Here is a 10,679-nt window from a genome sequence, read left to right as displayed (position 1 = left end):
TCCACTTATTTGATGCTTGATGTGGCATTGAAATTTCGAAAAGCTTTTGATACGATAGGGGATGATCCCGATTCTTCCTACTTAATGTATTTCAAGGAAGAGGAAAAAGATGACGAGAGAATTGAAGGCATTGAAGGAAGTGGGAAAGGGAAGGGAAAGTCTAAGACTAATAAGAGGGTGGGTCCAACTAGTGATGAAGATTGGAAAAAAGCTGTGACATTTTTTATGTTTTTGAAGACCTTCTATGATGTTACTTTGAAATTTTCAGCTTCTTTGCATCCAACATCACACTCAACCTTCCATGATTTGCTTGCCATAGATGGGGAGATTCGGGAGTTATATAGATATGATGTTACAATTCCTATTGAAGAACGGACAGTCATAGATACTCTTTTAAATGATATGGCAGCATCAATGAAGAAGAAATATGATAAATATTGGGGTGAACTTCATAAAGTGAACCCATTCTTAATGATAGGAGTTGTGATTGACCCCCGATTCAAGCTAGCAATTTGAAGCACATCTTTGATGAAATATTTGAAAATGATCCTAATTGTGATAGATTGGTGGCTCAAAAGACAAATGAGCTGAAACAACTTCTTTTAAATATGTATGAAGTGTATAAACCTAGTAATAACAATATAGATGCTACTAGTACTACCAATGAGAGTGGTTGTAGTACTAATAATGAAACCGAGTCTTCTTTGGTTTTTGGAGGTCGTAAACGAAAAACCATGATAGAAAAGTGAAAAAAAATTCAACAAGAGAGTGAGAATATGGTTATAACACATGAAGTGGCACTACAAGAAAAAAGGTCAGTAGTGACCAATTTCCTTGTAACCACATTAATAATGGTCACAAATACAATAAAGTTAATGACCAATAATATTAAACGGTCAATAAATTGATTGAGACATATTTTTTAATTTTTAATGACTAAATTTTCTGACCAGTATTTAAATTAGTCACTGAAAACAACTTAGATTACGAAGTTAGTGACCAACATAAATGCCAAGGTAGCCTTACTTATGTTATTTAATACATCAGTGACCAATTAACCTTTTTTAAACTTAGATTTTTCTTTTTCAAAACACGCTCTGCATAAAAAAGAAAACAAAGATGACGCGAGACCAGAGCAAGATACGAGCGAGATGAGAGCGAGGGCCCGATCAGAGTGACAGATTAGAGCGAGCTACATTTTGTGTCCTTAAATCAACTAGGTTTTCGTTTGGTACTCAGGCAGAGCTTGATTTTAGGTTCATTTTGATTTTAGTTTTGATTTCTCTTTGAATTTCGATTCTGAGGTGTGATTCCAAAAAGCTTGATGCCCTATCTTCCTAATCTGTGTTGCAGAAGTTTTGATTTTGAGAAACGACCTTGAGGCTAGTGAGATCCTATTTTGAAATCAACTTTTGAGACCATCTTCTTCTCTGGTAAGAAATCTTCGATCTCTGGTTGTTTGATTCCTAATTGGTTTTCATCTTCATTCTTGCTTTTTCTTTACTCTTATTCCTATTGTGTTGTGTTCTACTTGATTGTAATCTGAAATGCTATTGGGGTTGTAGATTTTCTACTTGTTTGATGACTTTTCTTTTCCCCTTCACAATCCATTGATTTTCTATTGTGTATATATATATTTGTATAGAGGTTTAAAAAGAAGAATATAGAACCTGAAAATGTGTTTATAATTATACAGAACCCTGAAGAATACAGAACCCGTGGGTCTGTATTGTGTATTTGCCCTGGTGTGGTGATAGCATTCCATTACCATTCCGAACTTCCCATAAGTAATTTACTAAAGAAGGGCAAAGCACACCATTTACTGTCATTCTTATTGTCTAATTGGAGTCACAATGCACTCTTTATCAATTGTGTTGGGGTTCAGAATCATCTGTCCAGTAGTGGGATCTTGATTTGATGGTTTTCTCACTACAAATCATAATCGGGCAGCAGTTTGAGTGTCAAACTAATAAGTTTCAATGTGAATCCATTAACTCATGTAAACTTGACAGGTTTCATAGATTTCTCTCTTTCTAGTCCCAGTTTATCCATTCTGTATTCTTTCTCACACTGAATTCACAGTTGGGGTGGCATTTATACATACTACGAGAGTTTCAATTGTAATAGGGAAATATTTTTCTAGTGTTTTCTTCCGAACTAAAAATTTTATGTAATACAGGTTGGAGAAACTCTAATGAACTTGTTATTTTTCCCATCATTGAGAAATTTGTCGAGATTATGGTTGCTAGCACTACATCCAATGTAGGGAACAGTTTCAGGAATTAATCTATTTGGAGTTCCAGAGTGTAGACTATGCTTATGGGAAGTTTGGGATTGTTTTTTTTATGACTGAAAGTAATTGGACAGTCATGTCAATAAATTTTTCATTGATAGAGCAAGGAACACCATACATTATTTGATATATGGATCCGAGATAGTTGGACTTAAAATATGCATGTTTGACTTCACTGTTTGTTACTTGCTATGTTGTCTGTTACTTGTCCTCTCTTGATCAAAAGCACTTAGGTTATACCTTGCAACTTAAAGAGTTTATTGAAATCATAATGGGTTTTCATCTTCATTCTTGCTTTTTCATTACTCTTATTCCTATTGTGTTGTGTTCTACTTGATTGTAATCTGAAATGCTCTTGGGGACTCTATTAGTGGTTACTGATTAGTGTTGACAAATTAACAGCCATTTCAAACTTAATTAATTTGCTTCTTGGGGCAGGCTCTAAAATTATTGTCATACCAATTTTGTTTGCTTTAGGCTAGTTTCATACATGTACATTTAAGACCATGAAACCTAGATTTAGACATCAGCACTACAAATCTGCAATTGCTACTTTATACATTCTCTGTTTTTTAATTAACTGCAGTAAAAGTTGTTTGTGATTGTATGTAGAGTTTGATGTTGGTTCAAGAAGCAGCAAGAAAAGGCATGGACAGACACTAGGTATTGAGCTATCAAAGGAGAGACGTTCTGGTGATTTAGTTGAAATTGACATTCCTGAGCATATTAAGAGAGTTGTAGGAAACAATTGTCAAAGCTATATCACGAATTTAGGGTGCATAGGTCGAAGGAATGCTCCATTACAAGATAGTTGGAAAAAATTTGAAAGGAAAGATGTTACAATGATGTTGCGTCGGGTTCGTGTAAGTACATTCAAACCATTTTCAGAATTCAAATCATTCTTTACTTGCAAATTTACTCAAACTATTTGAAGCTTGAAGCAACAGAATTCGAATCATTTCTTTTTAGCATCCCTCTCTCTGTGGCAAACAATTGTTATATTTATTTTAGATATTTTAGATATTCTCTTAGCACAAAGTAAAGTGTTGATACTTTTCTTTCTTTGATATGGTAATGAGTAATATACTTTAAAATTTTAGGAGAAATTCAATTTGAGCAATGAACCTTGTGTGCATATGGCTATTGAGGATCACATGAAGAGAAGATACTACTCTTGGGGTTAGAATTTGCATAAGAAATTTCTGGAGTATGGATATGAGGAGGAGGCACTTGAGCATCGACCTCAAACAGTGGGAGAGGATGATTAGAACTATCTAGTTCAATTATGGCAAAAAGATGAGTGGAAGGTGAGACACTATCTAGTTCCTCTTCATTTTGATATTGTGTACAGCATGAATTCATTTTTTGCGGTCTTTACTTTTCTGGAACTTAGAAAGAAATTGGATTCATTTTTTGCAGAAAAGTAGCACAAAAAATAAGGAAAATAGAAAGAAATTGAAGATCACACATTGTGCTGGGCCAAAGGCCTTTAGTCGTATTAGATATGAAAATGTAAGCTTCATTTGACCCTTACAATCTTCTTACATTGAAATTTTTTGAAGTTATAATTTATGAAACTTGTAAATAACATGATGGTGGTCTATGACTATATGAAATAGAGAAATTCTGAAACTGGAGAAGAACCTAGCCATATTGACTTGTTTCAGCTCACTTGATTTAGCACAAAGAAAACAACATAGGTTGGCGAAGGCGACAAGAATGCTTTTGCAAGTCTTTATTGCTTTGGAGCTTTTTCAGATCCTTTGAGCTTATTGTACATAAACATGATGTATATATTCTGTGTAGGATGAGATGAAGAAGCTGAAGAACCTGCCAGAAATAGATGAGGAATCTGTTGAATTGATGTCTAATGATGAAATATATGACTCAGTTCTTTCTAAAGTTGTTGGTCCACCTAGGTCAGGTTATATACGTGGCTTAGGAGCAGGTCTGAAACCCAAAACATTTAAAGTTGGACAATGCAATCATGCTACAGTTGAGGAGGCTAAAAGGAGGGCAGATGATGCAGAGAAATAATGTATGCTTTTAGCAAATGAGTTATTTGAAATGAACGAGAATTCCAATGCACAAAGTATCAGTTAGAAGGTTTATTTACAAGGCAAAATGAGACAGATGCACTAGTAAAAAGATTGCTGGAGCAGTTATCCTCGACTTCATCATCAATGAGGTTAGCTTAACTCTCATCTTACTACAATACAATTTTTGCAAACCGGACAATATACTAATTTCCTAATTTCCAATTATCCTCGACTTCATCATCGATGAGTTCCTAATTTCCAATTACTTCAGACAAGTGACAGATAAACTTTAAGCAACTAAATAATTAGAGATGCGCTAGCTAGCCCTTGAGTTTAATTATTCTTGCATTTAGTTAATTCCCGATTTAGTGCATCCCAAGTAAGAACTGACATTATTCTTTGTTTGATCCAAGTCTGAAACTGACATTATTCTTTGTTTGATCCAAGTCTGATGGATAAAGGGCAGAAAACAATCTACCAGTGATGAATCTTTTGTTATTTGTTTTTGGGAATCACTTGACATTTAGATATGTAGCATTTTGTTTTTGAGACATCTTGTGAATTTGTTGGAAGAATGTTAGATAGATATATGGATTGCTTTTAAATGCAATGAATTATTTGATGCTATAAATTTCATCTACAGCACTGTTTAAAAGAAATTAATTGTGATTTCAAATTGTAATACAATAAATAAAGAACATGGAGAGGTAAACCTAATTAGTTACCAATTTTTTGAAATACATTAGTGGCCAAGCAAGTAGGTCACTAATGTGGGCACGTGACCTAGTTTTAGCGACCAAAATGCATGTTTGATGACCAAATTGTAAGCCCTTTAGTGACCAAAGTTATGGTCCCTAATAGTGTTTTCATTAATGACCAGACGTGGATAGCCACTAATTCTTTGTGTTGTAGTGACCAATAGTTGACATTGGCCACTAAATAGAATTTGTGACGAGTTTCTAGTGACCACCAATATTTGGACATTGATTGCATTCAGTGACCAAAAAGGGTAGTTTCTGTGACCAAGTGGGTGGCCACTAATACTTGTTTTTCTTGTAGTGTGGATAGGTACTTGTTGGATCTACTTGAATCCATTGATGACAAGTTTGATATACTAGGGTGGTGGAGAATAAATGGGCTAAAGTATCCTGCTTTGGCATCAATTGCAAAGGATGTGCTTGCAATCTCTACCTCCACAATAGCTTCGGAGTCTTGTTTTAGCACAAGTGGGAGAGTGATTGACTTGTTTCGAAGCTCATTGTCTCCTAGGATGGTTGAGGCTTTGATTTGCTCTCAAAATTGGATAAGGTCCAAAGATATATCTTCATTGCAACACATGCCAAGCAGTGAGGAGATGGAGTTCTATGAATCAATTGAAATGGGTAATATTTTTATTTGTATACGTATATTTGAATCCGATTATTTTCTTATTTTTATGTGTTATAACTCAAATTGGTTTGATTTATTTTATTATATTTTGTAGAAATGGGGAGTAAAACATCCACAACAAATTTGAATAAGACTCCCCCTTCTTAGTGTGATGAAGATATGTTGGAAGGTATTTTTCTTGCATCTTATTTTAATTATGATTTGTTGATGGTGAAACTTTGTATTAATTCTTTTAAGTGTTATGTAGATTATTTTGTTAAGGCTTTTGGAAGAATGGATGCAGCAGATTTTTTGCAAGGATATTATCTTCATGTGTATTTTTGTGATGAGTTGTAATCTTTCATTTCATAAGTTTAATTTGGATTGCTAGTTTTATTTGTGTGTTATTTTTTGTAATGGTTTGTAAGACATTATATTTTCTTTCCTTGGTTGGTTGGTTGATTGTGTGAAGGTGGGATTTATTTAGTTGTTTTAGAAACTTAGATTGGAATGATGGATTTTTATAGGTTGAATTTGCATAATTTCAGGATTTGAAAGAGGAGTAAAAACTGATTTGGGCTTGTTAATAAGAACTTATTAGGTTTTGGCAATTTGACAACAAAAAAAGGGTTTGGGCTTAAAGTAAATATGATTTGGGCTTTTTTGGCTGTAAGAAAATATAATTTGGGCTCAAGCCTAATTCGATCACAATGCAGAACCAACTCCAGACCTGAGGCCCATTTGCGATTTGGCCCAATTTTGGGTTTTAACCTAGACCCGACCCAACTCAAGAATCGAGCTCTTCATCAGTTCAGCCCACGGGTCGGCTAAAATTAGACCAGATCCGAACCGTTATAAATATTGGTTTTGTAATTTGATACATTTTTAATTAATTATTTGTCATATTAAATAATCTAATAAACAGTAAGAAAATTTTCAATTTTTTTTTCTAATAAAATGAAGTCCAATGTTGTCTAGTGTGGCCTTGTACCAAACAATGGATTGGACTATCTGAGCCTTTGGCCCCAAATATCTAACTTTCAGCAACAGAGAAAAGCTCTAACATTTATAAGAGACATGAAGAGACTATAATTCAAATATATATGAAAGCATACTGCACAAATTAAGTAATGTTGGGTTTAGTGTGCAATTATGAACCTATTTAAGAGCCATAAACCCTAGCCTCTCACTCATCAAATTCTTCTGTCTATTCGCTCCTCCGTTTAATCTTTAGACTCAAAGCTGCACTCACCCCGGGTAAACCTCATGTATTAGTTTAATTGTTAAGTTTTTCTTCTTCAAATTTAGAATTTGTAGAGCTGAATTTTTTTATTTATGTTTATATTTGCAGAGTGGAGGTTCAACTTGGGGTTTAGTTTTTGCGGTTCAACTTGTTAGCCGATGAATAGTTAGATATGTTTAGAAACATGAAGAATTGGTGTTCAGTGAGCAAAAATTGAAGTTCCAAGAAAGCTTAATCACGCCTAAACAGAACTTAATAAAGATGTAAATTTGGTAGAAACAGCTACTAGAAGATCTTGATTTACTCTTATGGAACGGTTTAGTTTTCAAGCAAACCACTTATTTTGTTTGAAGGTTTAACTAAATTGGTGAACATGTTTGCATGTTTGCATGTTTTTCTTTTGCTTATTAAATTATTATATATCTAGTACTAATGTGATACGACGTACCTTTACCTCGGATTAATGGTCGAGAAACAAATCATCGACACGTGCCAATCCTTCATCAGCACAACAAGGCCCATTATCATCGGCACAAGAAGATCCACAGACTGGTGTATCAGCAGCATGTGCCAAGCCAGTAGCTCTGCAAGCTGATCCTGGTCCTTTATCAGCACAACAAGGGTTATCCTCATCGGCACAGACAGCTGCTGCTTATGTGGCAAGTCCATCAGTGGCCAACACAACTGCTGCTCCAGCACCTGCACAACGATTGTGGGATAAAAGAGTACTTGGAGAATTGTTATCAATGGGATGCGGAGCAGTTCAAGCGTGGGAGTCAGAACATACTTAGGCCAATTCCCACACCCAGAGATGAAATAATACAACCTAAAAAGAAATGCAGACGTTGAGAAAAAAGGTTGGAGAAAGGATTACAGAAAGCTTATGGCGAGAGAAAAGGTTGACTTTGGTGAAATCATTTCTGGAACCTTTCGTAGTGCCTTTGGTGAAATAATACAACCCAAATGTGCAAGCGGCACTCATGTTTTTCAGACATGCACTCGTTCATGTTAATATCTATGAGGACCTCGAGAAGGAAAATGCTTTTTAATTTAGTCATTAACATGACCTAAAAGTGCTTTTTAATCAACGTACACACATGACCTAAAAGTGCTTTTTAATTTATGTTAAACTACTCTTAACGTTTATTATTATTCAATTATTGCAGAAACCAGAGGAAATAGCAGATGCACTTTTGGTATTAACGTGTCCTAAATTTGCTTTTTAGATTTTTTAAAATATTACTATTCTCTAAAACATGTTTAATATTCACTTTGGTATACTCACAAACCTGCTACAAATTAAGCCTAAGTAATTACTGTATTGTTATTGTAACATGCAACTAATTAACAAAGAATCAAGTTGGTGTAGTTTGTGAAAGTCACTAATGGTATGGTATTGGTGCTGTGTGCTGAATGTTTCTCTTTCCACCCCAAAATGCACTCTACTTCCTGCAAAGTTCTCACAAGACAAGAAGCAAATAATTAGCTCATAACTGATATCAAAAGCTAAATTAAGAATATACCAACAGATAACTAATATGTAAAAGACTTATTGATCAAAGTTGCTGAATGATTAATAGCTATACTCAATCCTAAAATTATATTCCATATATCTGTAAGAAATTAAATGATGATAAACAAACAGGATGAATGAAAGCTTCCCACTTTTCCTTCCCACTCTCCTGCAATGGCGGATCAAACATCCTGGTATGCCAACCAATTAAAAAGTGTAAGCAAGCTGGTAGGTATGGAGCCTTGCATATGCGTTCTAACCAAGGATTTAAATATTGAGGGTTTTGAAAATATCGGTGGTCCAAAAACATAGAAATATCAATGTAAAATATCGATATCCATAAAAATGACAAAAAGTGGTAGAAAAACATGGAAATTTGTGATGGAACTTTAGAAGATGTTCAATTAGTCAATTATCTATTGTTTTGATACAATTTTTTTTTGAAAAAAATGCATTGTATGATGAGCAAAGTGTGAGATAACAAACATTGTAATTTAAAAAATGAATAATATGCAAGTAATCAAACTATTATTATGTAGGTTAAGAATAACAAATGTAAAGATCGAAAAATTCATTAAATCTTCCGTCCACAGCAGCTTTTAAAAGCACCCCTCCAGCAGCTTCCGAAATCTGCTGCCAATTACCCCCAATCAACACGAAACTGAACCTTCTCTTTAAATCAATATACCATATAAATAAAATATGGATAACAAATTTACAAGGAAATTGCAACAGACCAGGTGGAGGAGAGATCAAGATTGTGGTCTTTAAGCTGCGTTCGAAACCACCTGGTGTCATCCATATCCATGAAAATTCTACCTTAATACAAATGATTTTGGATACGTCTTCCCGAAGCCTTCCTGCAGGATGTATGATGAACCTGAGATCCAATCCAAGAGCACAGGAAAGATGAAATGACGACGGAATAGATCAACAAGAAAAAATAATAATAAAGAAAGAGCACTCTCTTGTTGAATGATTGCACGGGTCGATTGCTAATTCATCTCCACGTGTTTGTCCCGTGGTTATACAATCAATGTCTGAGCTTGACGAAACGTGATTGGTTAAGAGCAACTCCACCCATTTGCCCTTAGCCATGGCAAGGGTGGAGCTAGGGCAAGCACTATTCACGTGAATAGTAGTTGCCCTTGCAAATAGTAAATCGTTTCTCCACCCGTTGCCCTTAGCCATGGCAATTACTATTCACTTTTTTGTTTTTTCCTCCTATTTTTTAATGAAAATAATTAATTTGGGTAATATTTTCAGATAAGATTTTCGGATTCCTACGTGTCAAGACTATTCATAATCAGATAAAATTTTCGGATAAGATATTTGGATTCAAATTTCGGATTAATTTCAAAGTTCAAATTTCAGATAAATTTTTGGGTTCAAATTTCGAATGAATTTCAAAATTCAAATTTCAGATAAATTTGGGTTCAAATTTCAGATAAATTTGGGTTCAAATTTCGGATGAATTTCAAATTTTGAATTTCATACAAATTAGGGTTCAAATTTCGGATGAATTTCAAATTTCAGATATGATTTTCATCCAATAAAATCAAGCCACATGGCATGTCTATCTTGCCAAATTTTTCTATAAAACCAGAGTCTCAGCTCATACCTCTCACACCACATCTTTCTATATTTTCATTTCTGAGAGTTTATAATTCATACTTCATTCATTCTGAATGGAAGAATTTAGGAGATGCTTGGAGAGACAAGAGAGAGAAAGAAGAGAGAGAAACCGTAGAGCAGATGAAGTCAATGAGTTGCAGAGACAAGTCGATGAGCAAGTTCTCATAACAGTGGCTTTGGAAGAAGAAGAGAACCAAGGTCGCCGCCATAGTTCACAAGCCGGCCGCCGCCGGAATGTGGAAAGACATAGGCATTCTAGGGGTAAGAATCTTTTGGAAGATTATTTTATCCCAACTTCTTTGTACTCTGATGTTGATTTTCGAAGGCGATTTAGAATGCAACCTCATTTGTTCAATAAAGTCATGCATGATATTTGCAATTATGATGCATACTTTGTTCAAAAGTGTGATGCTGCTGGGGTTTTGGGGCTTCTTCCGGAGCAAAAGCTTACAGCTGTTATACGAATGTTGGCGTATGGAGCATCTGCTGATCAGGTGGATGAGATTGCCCGGATGGGGAAGTCCACTACGTTGGAGGCTTTGGTAAGATTTTGTCAAGCTGTTGAAACTCTGTACACTAGGGACTACC

At 34.8% G+C, this 10,679-nt stretch overlaps 1 long non-coding RNA gene across 5 annotated transcripts; it reads left to right on the top strand.

Moving 5' to 3' along the window:
* LOC109947688 lies at positions 1,059-6,273 on the top strand. 5 transcript variants are annotated; one of them, XR_002270503.1, is made up of 9 exons: positions 1,059-1,220; positions 1,354-1,433; positions 2,906-3,156; positions 3,394-3,600; positions 3,713-3,805; positions 4,100-4,481; positions 5,392-5,714; positions 5,816-5,890; positions 5,969-6,273. It is a non-coding gene; the product is annotated as an uncharacterized LOC109947688 (long non-coding RNA). The 5 variants fall into 5 exon arrangements; XR_002270502.1 differs by having other exon boundaries at positions 1,059-1,231; XR_002270501.1 differs by having other exon boundaries at positions 1,059-1,256; positions 5,451-5,714.

The sequence above is a fragment of the Prunus persica genome, chromosome G2, assembly GCF_000346465.2.
Source record: "Prunus persica cultivar Lovell chromosome G2, Prunus_persica_NCBIv2, whole genome shotgun sequence".
NCBI classification, from domain to species: domain Eukaryota; kingdom Viridiplantae; phylum Streptophyta; class Magnoliopsida; order Rosales; family Rosaceae; genus Prunus; species Prunus persica.
Note: the sequence above shows the minus strand (reverse complement) of the source record. Positions and strands in the feature narration are given on the sequence as shown.